Source organism: Jaculus jaculus, chromosome 2 (assembly GCF_020740685.1).
Source record: "Jaculus jaculus isolate mJacJac1 chromosome 2, mJacJac1.mat.Y.cur, whole genome shotgun sequence".
Lineage (NCBI taxonomy): Eukaryota > Metazoa > Chordata > Mammalia > Rodentia > Dipodidae > Jaculus > Jaculus jaculus.
Window position 1 is genome coordinate 122,838,748 of NC_059103.1, and position 10,119 is coordinate 122,848,866.

The following is a 10,119-nucleotide window of genomic DNA, read 5'->3' on the forward strand; positions in this document are numbered from 1 at the left end:
TGGAAGAGAGTGAAGCCCACCTTATCCCATTGGGTACCATAAGCAGGTTTGGAGCTGACCAGAGGTGAACTTCTTCAGTGGACCCACTGACCCCGACTGAAAAACTCGGGCCCCCACTGCTCACCATAATTCACACTCAGGCCCACAGCTGGGTTCTAGAATGGCTGACATAGCCTTTCCATTCAACCGACCGTCAAAAAGGATGCCTCCTTCTTTCAATTTGCCCATCTGTCTCCCCACAGGATGCGAATGAACACACAGCTCTCCTGACTGATGGAGGTGAAAAGCAAAAGGAAAACCTCCCATTGGCCACCAGTGTCCCTTCAGTTCCGGGTTCTGAGAGGGATCTTCAGTCTTGAACCTTTAAGTCTGATGGCAAGCTCTCATTGGAAAGCAACAGCTGCTTTTGCAAGCAGCCCTGCTAAGACCACCATGAATCTACCTTTGTCTTCTTCATAAGGAAGGTAGCAGTGTCTTCCTGCTCCTGACTAGGGACATACTATCTGCCAGGGATCACATGCCGCTAGTACCAGCCCAGCAAGGTATTCGACTTGAACTTAACAAACCCTGAGTAGCATTGTCATTGAGAAGAAAGTGAAAAATGACTTGTCCAAGGAAAATACTGGGAAGTCCCGAATTTCCTATCTAGCTTTTAATCTACTTACTGTTTCATGTGTTAAGGATACAGCTGTGCTTCAGTACAATCTTTTGGAGCATGTCTCCGTCCTCCAGCCTCTTGTTACTCTTATTCTCACATTTCCTGGTTTCTTTATTTGTCAATAGAAAAACAATTTTTATTTAAAACAGAAAATTTTCAATTTATGGTTGGTTTAGCCTGCACATAGAGAAGGCATTGAGAATGAAGGGTTTCCTGGGATATACTTCTACCACTGAAGAAGGATGCAGAAGCCAGTATAGGACTTCTAGCTAGAAGACAAGTTTCTTTTCTTTTGAAAACATGTTTGTTTGTCTATTTGTAAGATGGAAAGAGAAATAGAGAAGAGAAAGAGAGTGGGAGAAAGAGATAGAGCACAAGAGAGAATGGACACACCTGGGCCTCCAGCAACTGCAGATGATCTCCAGATGCATCTGTGCTTCTGGCTTTACTTGGGTACTGGGGAATTGAGCCCTGAACATTAAGCTTTTCAGGCAAGCACCTTAACCACTGAGCAACCTCTGCAGCCCTAGAAGATGATTTTCTAATTATGTGCATTAATAGGAAAACTTTTTGAAGTGAGACAGTTTTTTTAAATATTAAAGACCATTAATTAAAAGTGGTTTCATGCCTATTCTCCCCCCCACACACATGCCATTAAAAATCAAATTAATGATCAAAATTAAGTGAAGTCAAGATAGGTGGAACATTGAGATACCTAAAGGTGGCTCCTGTTGCCAGGGAAACCAGCCTGCATCTGAATGGCTGTTCCCCTGAAGTCATACTCTTGGGAATGAGAGGTTTTATAATATTGGATAAAATCTCTAAAATAGAAAGAAAAATGAACTGTTAAGTTTTGTACACTGTTATAAAGCACCGTGAGTTAACTTACTAGTAAGTTATTTCTACTTGCCTTTCTACCCCATGAAAACATGCTTAAAATGACAAGGAAAGCTCTTTTACAAAGAAAAGTGTTGGGACTTTTATTTATTATCACCACAAAACACCTTGGGTGCTGTAAGCTTTGACATTTCTGTCAGATAGACTGGATACCCTTCCAGCCAGCTGTGATTAACTTGCTTTCTTATGGTTCTTGCAACAGACATAAACCAGGACAGAATTGACAAAGTGGTTTAAAATCCCAGGTGCATTCACACAGCACTAAACCAAGATGTAGCCAGCCCCAGCTCACTTCACTCAACACCTACTGCTGAGTGTCTCCAAGCAGCAGAAGAAAAAGGAGGTCCTGAGAGTGTAACAGCAACATAGACAGAAGCAATCCCTCTCAAAGTGGCTCTGGCATGAGAAATAGAATCTAAATTGTAAATCTCTTATGAATAATTACTAACAGAACCAACTCTAGAGAAAATCTTAGCTAGGAAATAAAGTAGGGTGACTGATAGCCAGTGCAATATGTCTGTTCAAACATTGAAAACTGTCCCCCTTTGGGCTGGAGAGATGGCTTAGCAGTTAAGGTGCTTGCCTCCAAAGCCTAAAGACCCAGTTTCAACTCTCCAGAACCCATGTAAGCCAGATGCATAATGTGGTGCATGTGTCTGGAGTTTGTTGGCAGTGGCTGGAGGCTCTGGTAAGCCCATTCTCTCTATCTACCTACCTCTTTCTCTTATATAAGTAAATAAATAAAGTGTTTAAAGATGGCCTCCCTTCTAGAAACACCTTCAGTGAGTTATCATTATACATGTTTCCATTCACCTCATCTTGGAAGTGAAGTCATGCTGTGAAATTTTGCATGCGTGCTTACTTGCTGTACAACCTGCACAGTGTGTAGAGGCTCTGAAGAAGACCGGATGCCAGGGAGTCATAGTGTGTGAGAAAGCATGAGGAATATTCTTCTAAAAGATATGATATTGGAGCTGATACCTCATGGTTATTATGCAGGAGAGAGGAAAACCGGACCTCTATAGGCAGACTGCAGGACATGGAAAGGACATTAGAGAGCAGAAGAGGGCATAAATGTGGCATTGTAGTCAAGGGCAGTGTGGGGTATAAAGTACAATGGCAGGTCCTTCTGTCTGACCAACTATTTTGGAATTCAATCTAATAGTGATAGACACTGAAAATGCCCAGTCAAAGGGAGTAATGCTCAGATTTGGATTTATAAAACATCACTTTCTTCATTTGAGGGACAGTAGTGACTGGAATGAAAGATGGAAGTCCATATTGAATCAGCATATTTACTTCCATGCTTAAAAGTCATCTTTATTGTACATAGATGAGGGTCAAAAGGAATCTCCTATGGGCCTAGACTCAAAACTGAAACTTTTCATACTAAGCCTCTTTGGTGACTTGAATCCATCAAATCTGTTACCAGTCACTTGTCACAGTGGTGAATAGGAGAAGCTCTGGTAAAAAGAATGGCCTATTTGCCCCAGGACAGAACTGGAAGGACAGAACTAGTCCAAAGGAGGCAGAAATTATCTCCAGTATATAGCAAAGATGACACCAAGGTAGAGGTTGAAATGTGAGTAATATTTACTAGAAACAAGTGAGAAGGCACATAGCAAAGGTGTGACAGCCTGCCAAGATGTGGAGGGTTTGCTGAGTCACAAGTATCCTATGGGTCCACTGTGAGAGCTGAGCAGGGTGGAGGGAACCACAGTTGGAGTACCAAAAGAACTATGGTACATACACTGTCATGCAAAGGCTGCTCTGTAAGGGAAATTGAGAAATGGGAGGAGTCGGATGGAGTGAGCACTTGGGCAGAATCAGCGCTAAACCTCTCCTAAAGGCTTAGGTAAGCAACAGCTCAGCACTAAAGCAATACAATTGCTAAGAAGTTGGGGAAGAGATGATAGTTCTGAGGACCATTTAGGAAATTAAATTGGCAAGACTTGTAGTTTGAGTGAATTTGGAATTTAGGGAGGAGGAAGAACCTAGAATTACTTTGGGACAATGCTTGGGTGACCAAGTGCATGACAGTATCATTAATGGAAAGAAATTCTAGGGAAATCACTGCAAGCTTTGGGTAGAACATAATGATCTCTGGTTTTGGAAGGCTGAGTTTGGGCCACCAGGGAAGCATTTATTTGTGTACCTGATATGGGGAGGAGAGTTTGAGCATAAGAGACAAAAAAGGTGGTTGGATCCAGGGAAGTGAACAAGAGCATCCAAAATAAATGTGGCAATCCATCAAGCTGATGAGAAAAATTTGAGAAAACTGAATTAGTAGGAATCCATCAGAGGAAATTGACATAAAGCAGACATGAGTGAAGGAGTAGAGAGAGAAGCTGTCAGAGAAAAAGAGAATCTCAAGGACAGGATAATCAAGTATCCACAGGACACATACATAAGATATTTGAATAAAGGAAGTCACTGAGACCCCAGAACTATCTGTAATTAAAATTAGGTTTTATATTTGATCATCATAGTAAAAATGAAGAGACAATAAAACCTAATGAAAAGCTGAAGCCTCACAGAGCTTGCAAGTTCTCTGTTGAAGGAATTCCTACTTTGGGGCACAGGCTGTGCCAGATGGCCACTGGAAAGATAACTCTGTCTTTATATGCTAATGTAAAGCCATTCCTCATTTTATATCATAACTGAGAGGGCACAACAGCCTGCCTGGACATACCGAACATGCAGAGAGTGCACACCCTGGGGTGCAGGAATGTCCTTCTCTGCTAATGAAGGTTCTAGGCACTCTACTGGTATAATATTTGAGCATCCACAACTCAGTCCTGGGGCACAAAGGCATGATTTTTCTATTTTCCCAAATCCATATGCTCTGGATATGGTCTACTTGTTCCTGTTCATTCTCTCTCCGCCTTTTGGGCCTGCTCTGTGGTGGAGAAGATTCTAATAATCTCCATGCAATGGGATGCATATGGCAAGAGAACAGCAGGCAAGAGGAGAGGGAAGTTGATTTTTTTCCCTCAATACCATCTTGGGGGCTCTGTGGTCAGTCTACAGGGCTCCTGCCGAGCAACCCTTCTGGTACAGCTTCAGCTCAAGACTTCTTCTGTCCTCTTCCCTTCAGGCAAAGTTCCTTACTAATGCTCTCCTGCTTCTCTCTCTGGGGTGTGGAGTTTATCCTTCACTGGTTTGCACAAAATTTACCCATACTGTATAAATAATCTTTTTATTAAACATTCCTCAATTACAGAGTTTGCAGAAGTGATCCCTGTCTTCATATGCCCTGGTTCATGTGAATGTGTTCATCATACTTACTCTGCTGCCAGGTGGGAGATGGACAGCCTCAGAGTTCATCCAGTGCCCTGGACGTTGTTAATACATTTGTTTTTTAGTAGGAAATCAGTTGCTTCAAAAGAGCACAATTTTGTACTTAATAATCTATCTTTCAAAATGCCCTGATTGAACCCGAAAGGTCTCTGTCTTGATTCTTCTAGTGAGCAGCTTGTCTTTGAATTATCTTGGTATTACTAAATACTTGACTAGTGCCATAAAATACTATTGATGCAGAGCCCTAAGCAGAGGCTCACTATTTCATTTAACCATGAAAATTCTATACGCTTCTCTTGAGGTTACTGGTCATCCCTAAACTGGTTGTTGACCAAATAGCAGCCTCAGTTGTCACTGTGGAAAGAGGAGGACTCTGATTCAGTAGTCAGTTGAATTGATGTTGCCAGGGCACAATCTCACATTTGTGTCTCAGCTGATTAGCCCATGAGCTGCATTCGTAGGAAGTTGAACATTCCCAAGAAGTCAACAGTAGTATTAAATCTCATGTCTTTTTATTTATCACACTCTGTTTGTATAAATATTTCCAAGGAGTTTTTACATTTTTCCCTCTTTGTTTTATTTGATCTTTGATGTGGCCAGTAAATCACCTCCCTATCCTTACATCAAGCCTTAAGTCAATAACACCATTCATCATTACTTTTTTTTTTTCCCCCTGGGAATAAAGCTCTTCTTGCCTTGCAGGTTCCTTGTGTATCTTAGAAGAGATATAAGAAGAAGAGTGGCCATCATTGGGATACTTTTCACTGTGGTCATCTGAAACCAGCTCTAATGCAATCTACCCCAAATGAGCCTGAAAACCTCCTTACTGTCTAGACTACTGACTTTGCTTTACTCATAAACATTGGTTTGAAGCATATCTGTAGGCATTTCTCCAGCATCTGAAAGCTGAACTGGAAAATCATTTTTAAAGATACAAGCACACTCTCTTGGTGAAAGTGTTCCCCACAACTCATTTGAATGTGTTAGGGCTTCACCTCAATTATGAAGACATGGGTCTCAAGGAACAGCAACGTGGTCAAAGATTTTCCATCTTCAAGAGTTACCATGGTTATGGATGCCCAGTGCAGTGGTTTCCTTGATATCCAGGAACTTTTCAGCCCCCGAATCCCTGAATGACTGCTTTCTGCTTTACACTTGAATAGTCCAGAAAGGTTTGTGCTTAACTCCGTGAGAATACTTGGGCAACCCACAGACAGTAAGTCTTCCTCTCCACTCTCCCGCTCCCTGATGTGAGAGCAGAGACAAGGCCATAGTGCGCACCGTCAGTTTTGCAAAAGGCAGGAAAATGGCATGTCTCATAGCCAGTCCTTCTACCAATCCTCATATTCCAGTTACCAGTCACCAGTCACCAGAACTGATCATAGTAGGTTTTTAGACTATCTAAACTCATCAAACCCACTATCCTATATGCAAAGACTGAATACTACTTGGACTTAATATTTATGATGATATGATCACTTATATCTCTAATACAGTCTCTGGTGTTGGTTAGCTACATATGATTTAATGAGTGAAGAATAATGGCAAGGAATATATTTCATTTCACAGTAAAGAGCAAAAGACAGGGGATAGCTTGAAGCTAGAAACAGTAATGATATACATTAGCATGTGTCTGAAAGGTGTCTGACACAGTGGTTACAATGGATTTACCAACTTTGATAGCATTATTTTCTTTTTGTTAACATATATCTTAAAGTAAAAATATGACCAAAGTGATAGAAGTCAAGGTATAATAAACCTACAGAAAACCAATTGGTGAGTCCTTTGAGTCTTACATAACACTGTGTTTATTAAGATCAATAAATTCACTGAGCTTAATAAAACTTAGGAGCTCAGGACTCCAGACGTGCAAGATCAGTAAGCCATGTCTCTGAAGGCAGTGTTTGGCCCAAATGGTATTTACTTTACAATAAATTTCACAGTTATTCAGCTAGTACTCAGAGGCTTGAAAACAATCCCTAGTAGTAGAACTAGTTTTCCATTGCATCCACAGTAGCTTTCTGAATGATATTTTTGACTTTTAAGAAAAAGATGTCTCTTAATTTCTAGGACTTTACTGCCTATGCCATTAAAAGTAAGAGTTTAAGGTTGCACTCAGAGTGATTGTTTTAAAAGAGCACAGTTCTATAAACCACAAAAAACGGACTAGAAAATGCTTGAATAATCTGCCAAGAGAGAAAGGAGGGGAGTGGGAGGAAAAGGGGGGAGGGAGGTAATTACAAGCATTTTTTCAGGTGACACAGAGGTGAATTCTGCTTAATTTTATTTCTGTTTTGTTTTTACAGTTTAACAGAATGTACAAACAAGGAGATGTGAACATCAGAGGGAGTAGGTGTTATAAAATTATATGTTTGGGAAAGGGATAAAAGTAAACAAAGATGAAATTGACACACATGTTTTCAATAACGCAGCAAGTCTTGAAGCGAAGCACGCTTTACTTCAAAGATACCTTTCTTTTTGTTTCAAACTCTATGCAGCAAGTTAAATCACATTATGTGGTCATTGTAAAATGAATATAATAAGTTTATAAAAAGCCTTTGATTTTATCAAAGCATTTCCCTATAATAATAGCTCATTTGGTCATAATATCTTCCTGAATTTTATATACAAATCCTTATTTCTGTTTTATAATTTAAAAACAAGACTCCAAAAAAAAAAAAAGACTGCAAAAAGTTAAGCTATATAACCATGATCATTGAATAAGTGGAGGAAGTAGGAATAGAATAATTGTTTCAAGTTCCAACCCAGTGACCTTTTAACCTTCCCAGGTTGCACAAAATTTTTGGTTTAATGAAAGTAGAGATGAGTCATGGGAATAAAATTAAAATGTTAGAAGAATGTTGAGTGTTCACTGGAGCATTGAAGCATGATCTGTGATTTGATTGTTTTCCTTGCACAAGAGCTAGCTAGTGCATCTTATAAAACAGATGAATGGTCACAATAAAATTTCTTTAAAAAGTTGCATTAATGTTAAACTACTGTGAAAGGGGTATAATTTAGACAGCCAAGCAAGAAGAAATGGTCATGTGTTGAATAAATGAATACTCCAATATATTTATTCAGGGAAAATAACTGATTCATTCTTAAAGTTAAAAATGCAGTACAATTTATTAAGTTTAGATAGCAAATATTAAGAAAATATCATGTGTAGCTCAAAGAGGTTTCTTTTTATTGGTTTAAAAAGAAAAATTATCTTGGTAATACATTCACATAATCTGCAAGTTAAGCTATTTATAGAAGTGCTGAGAAGTTCAACTCCCTCTCTTTCTGTATTCACTCTATCTCCATCTTACATAAGTAAACTATTTTTCAGTTTCATATACATATATATTACTCTTCATGCAAATAGAATTCAATTACTGTTCATATTTTCGCACAAAAATATCCACTGTTCCAAGCCATGTGCCTTTCATGGAGCTGCACATACTAGAGACATTTCTATGGCATGATACAGTTTTTCCCTTTGTTTTAACATTAGTTATCTTCTTCAGAGTACTTCTGATAGGGAATGAGCAGGGGTTGATGTGACCAGTCCTTAGCCCTTCACAGATAAAACCTTGGGCTACGGGGGTGGGGTGAGCACTTGGCATGCATTTAACCTCCATACTCCAGGCTGAAGCAAAAAGATCCAAAAAAAAGTTCAAGGCCAGTCTGGGTTACATATCAAGATACTATCTAAGTGATGGCAAAATACTTTGACTGTTTTTTTTTTTCTTGCTGTCATAAACAATGATTTGATTAGTATGCTTATCACTGCAAATGAGTTCAAGTCAGCTTTAGATAAATTACCAGAGGTAGGCTGATTAGACTCTGTCAAATACCTGCTAGGTTTATGTTGGCTTCTTTTTATTTATTTATTTATTTTTATTACTTAGTTTTGTAGTGAATACAGTCAGTTTGGTACCATTGTTTGCCTCCTCCCTGTCCTACCCCCTCTCCCTGGCCCCTCCTTGTTGAGGTATATGGGTCATGCATTGTGGAGTTAGCCCTCAGTTATGGGTAGGAGGAAATGTCTCTGTGTATCATGACCCAATGTGTGGCTTTGTCATTTTTTCCGCCCCCTCTTCCACAAATCTCCCTGAGCCATGTTAGGTTCATTTTAGTTCTGCTTCAGTGATAGGTCTTAGGAGTCTCTGTGTCTCTGGATATCTGATTTGGTAGGAGTTGATTGTTCTCTGTGTCAATCTCCTTCACCCTTGTGCTGGTACTAGGTTCACCAAGAAAACAGCACCTTTTCTTGTTTTGCCAACTGTTCTTAGTTTCAGCTAGGGCCTTTTGAGGTATGATAGGGTGGTTCTCTCCTTAGGATCTGTGTCTATCTAAAAAAGAGAAGCAGATTCTCTAATGTAGAGTAAAGGTAGCACCAGATAAATGGAATAACCTCAAATTTTTTAGAGAGAATTTAATAGGTGTAGGCCCTCTTGTAGCCCATGATTAGTGATAACTTGATAATGGAGAGCGAGCTCATTTTTGGATATGGTTCTGACTGACTTGTTTCTCAGCTCCAGCTATGGGTTCCATTCCACTGAGTGGATCAGTTAGCCAAATCGAAAGCAGTTGGCTTCCCATCATGGCTGTATACCACTATTGCACTTGTGTGAGCATCAAGTCAGGTTATTTGCTGCTAAGTAGGTTAGACCATGAGTTGCTTGGACAGGTATTGGTCATTTTCCCCCAGTGACCCATGTAGCACCTTCTGGCACTAGACGTGCTGACTGTCTAGGGACTGACTCTCTTTCAGCTTCCAGCCATGTCACTCCATGTTACATGTCAACCACATATGGTGTCTTTAGCAGTAGGGTCTTACCACTAACCTTCGGTGCACCATCAAGTACTCTGACAGAAATCTGTCTCTTCTAGGAAGCCTTGTAAGTGTCTCTGATCAAAAGCTCATTGTGGATGATAGCCACCTGCTGGTACTGGGAGTTACAGGTCAGTGCCCATAAAGAGAAGAAAGAACAAGATAAGTAATATAAAAGAGTTAGAGAGAAGAGGGGAGAGAGAGAGAGAGAGAGAGAGAGAGAGAGAGAGAGAGAGAGAGAGAGAGAGAGAGAGAGAGGCTGTAGAAGATTAAGGTCAGCCTTCATCGTACCCTCTCCAGTGCCTTATGACTTGGGTGTTCTCTCTAGGGCCTGGTGAAGTTTCAACCATTTGGTCTGCCTTTTAGGATGTACAATTTTATGGTACCATTGCCGTTTGGGTCCAGATTTGTATCCCCTACTCCTTCCCTTGCCCTCCCCTCC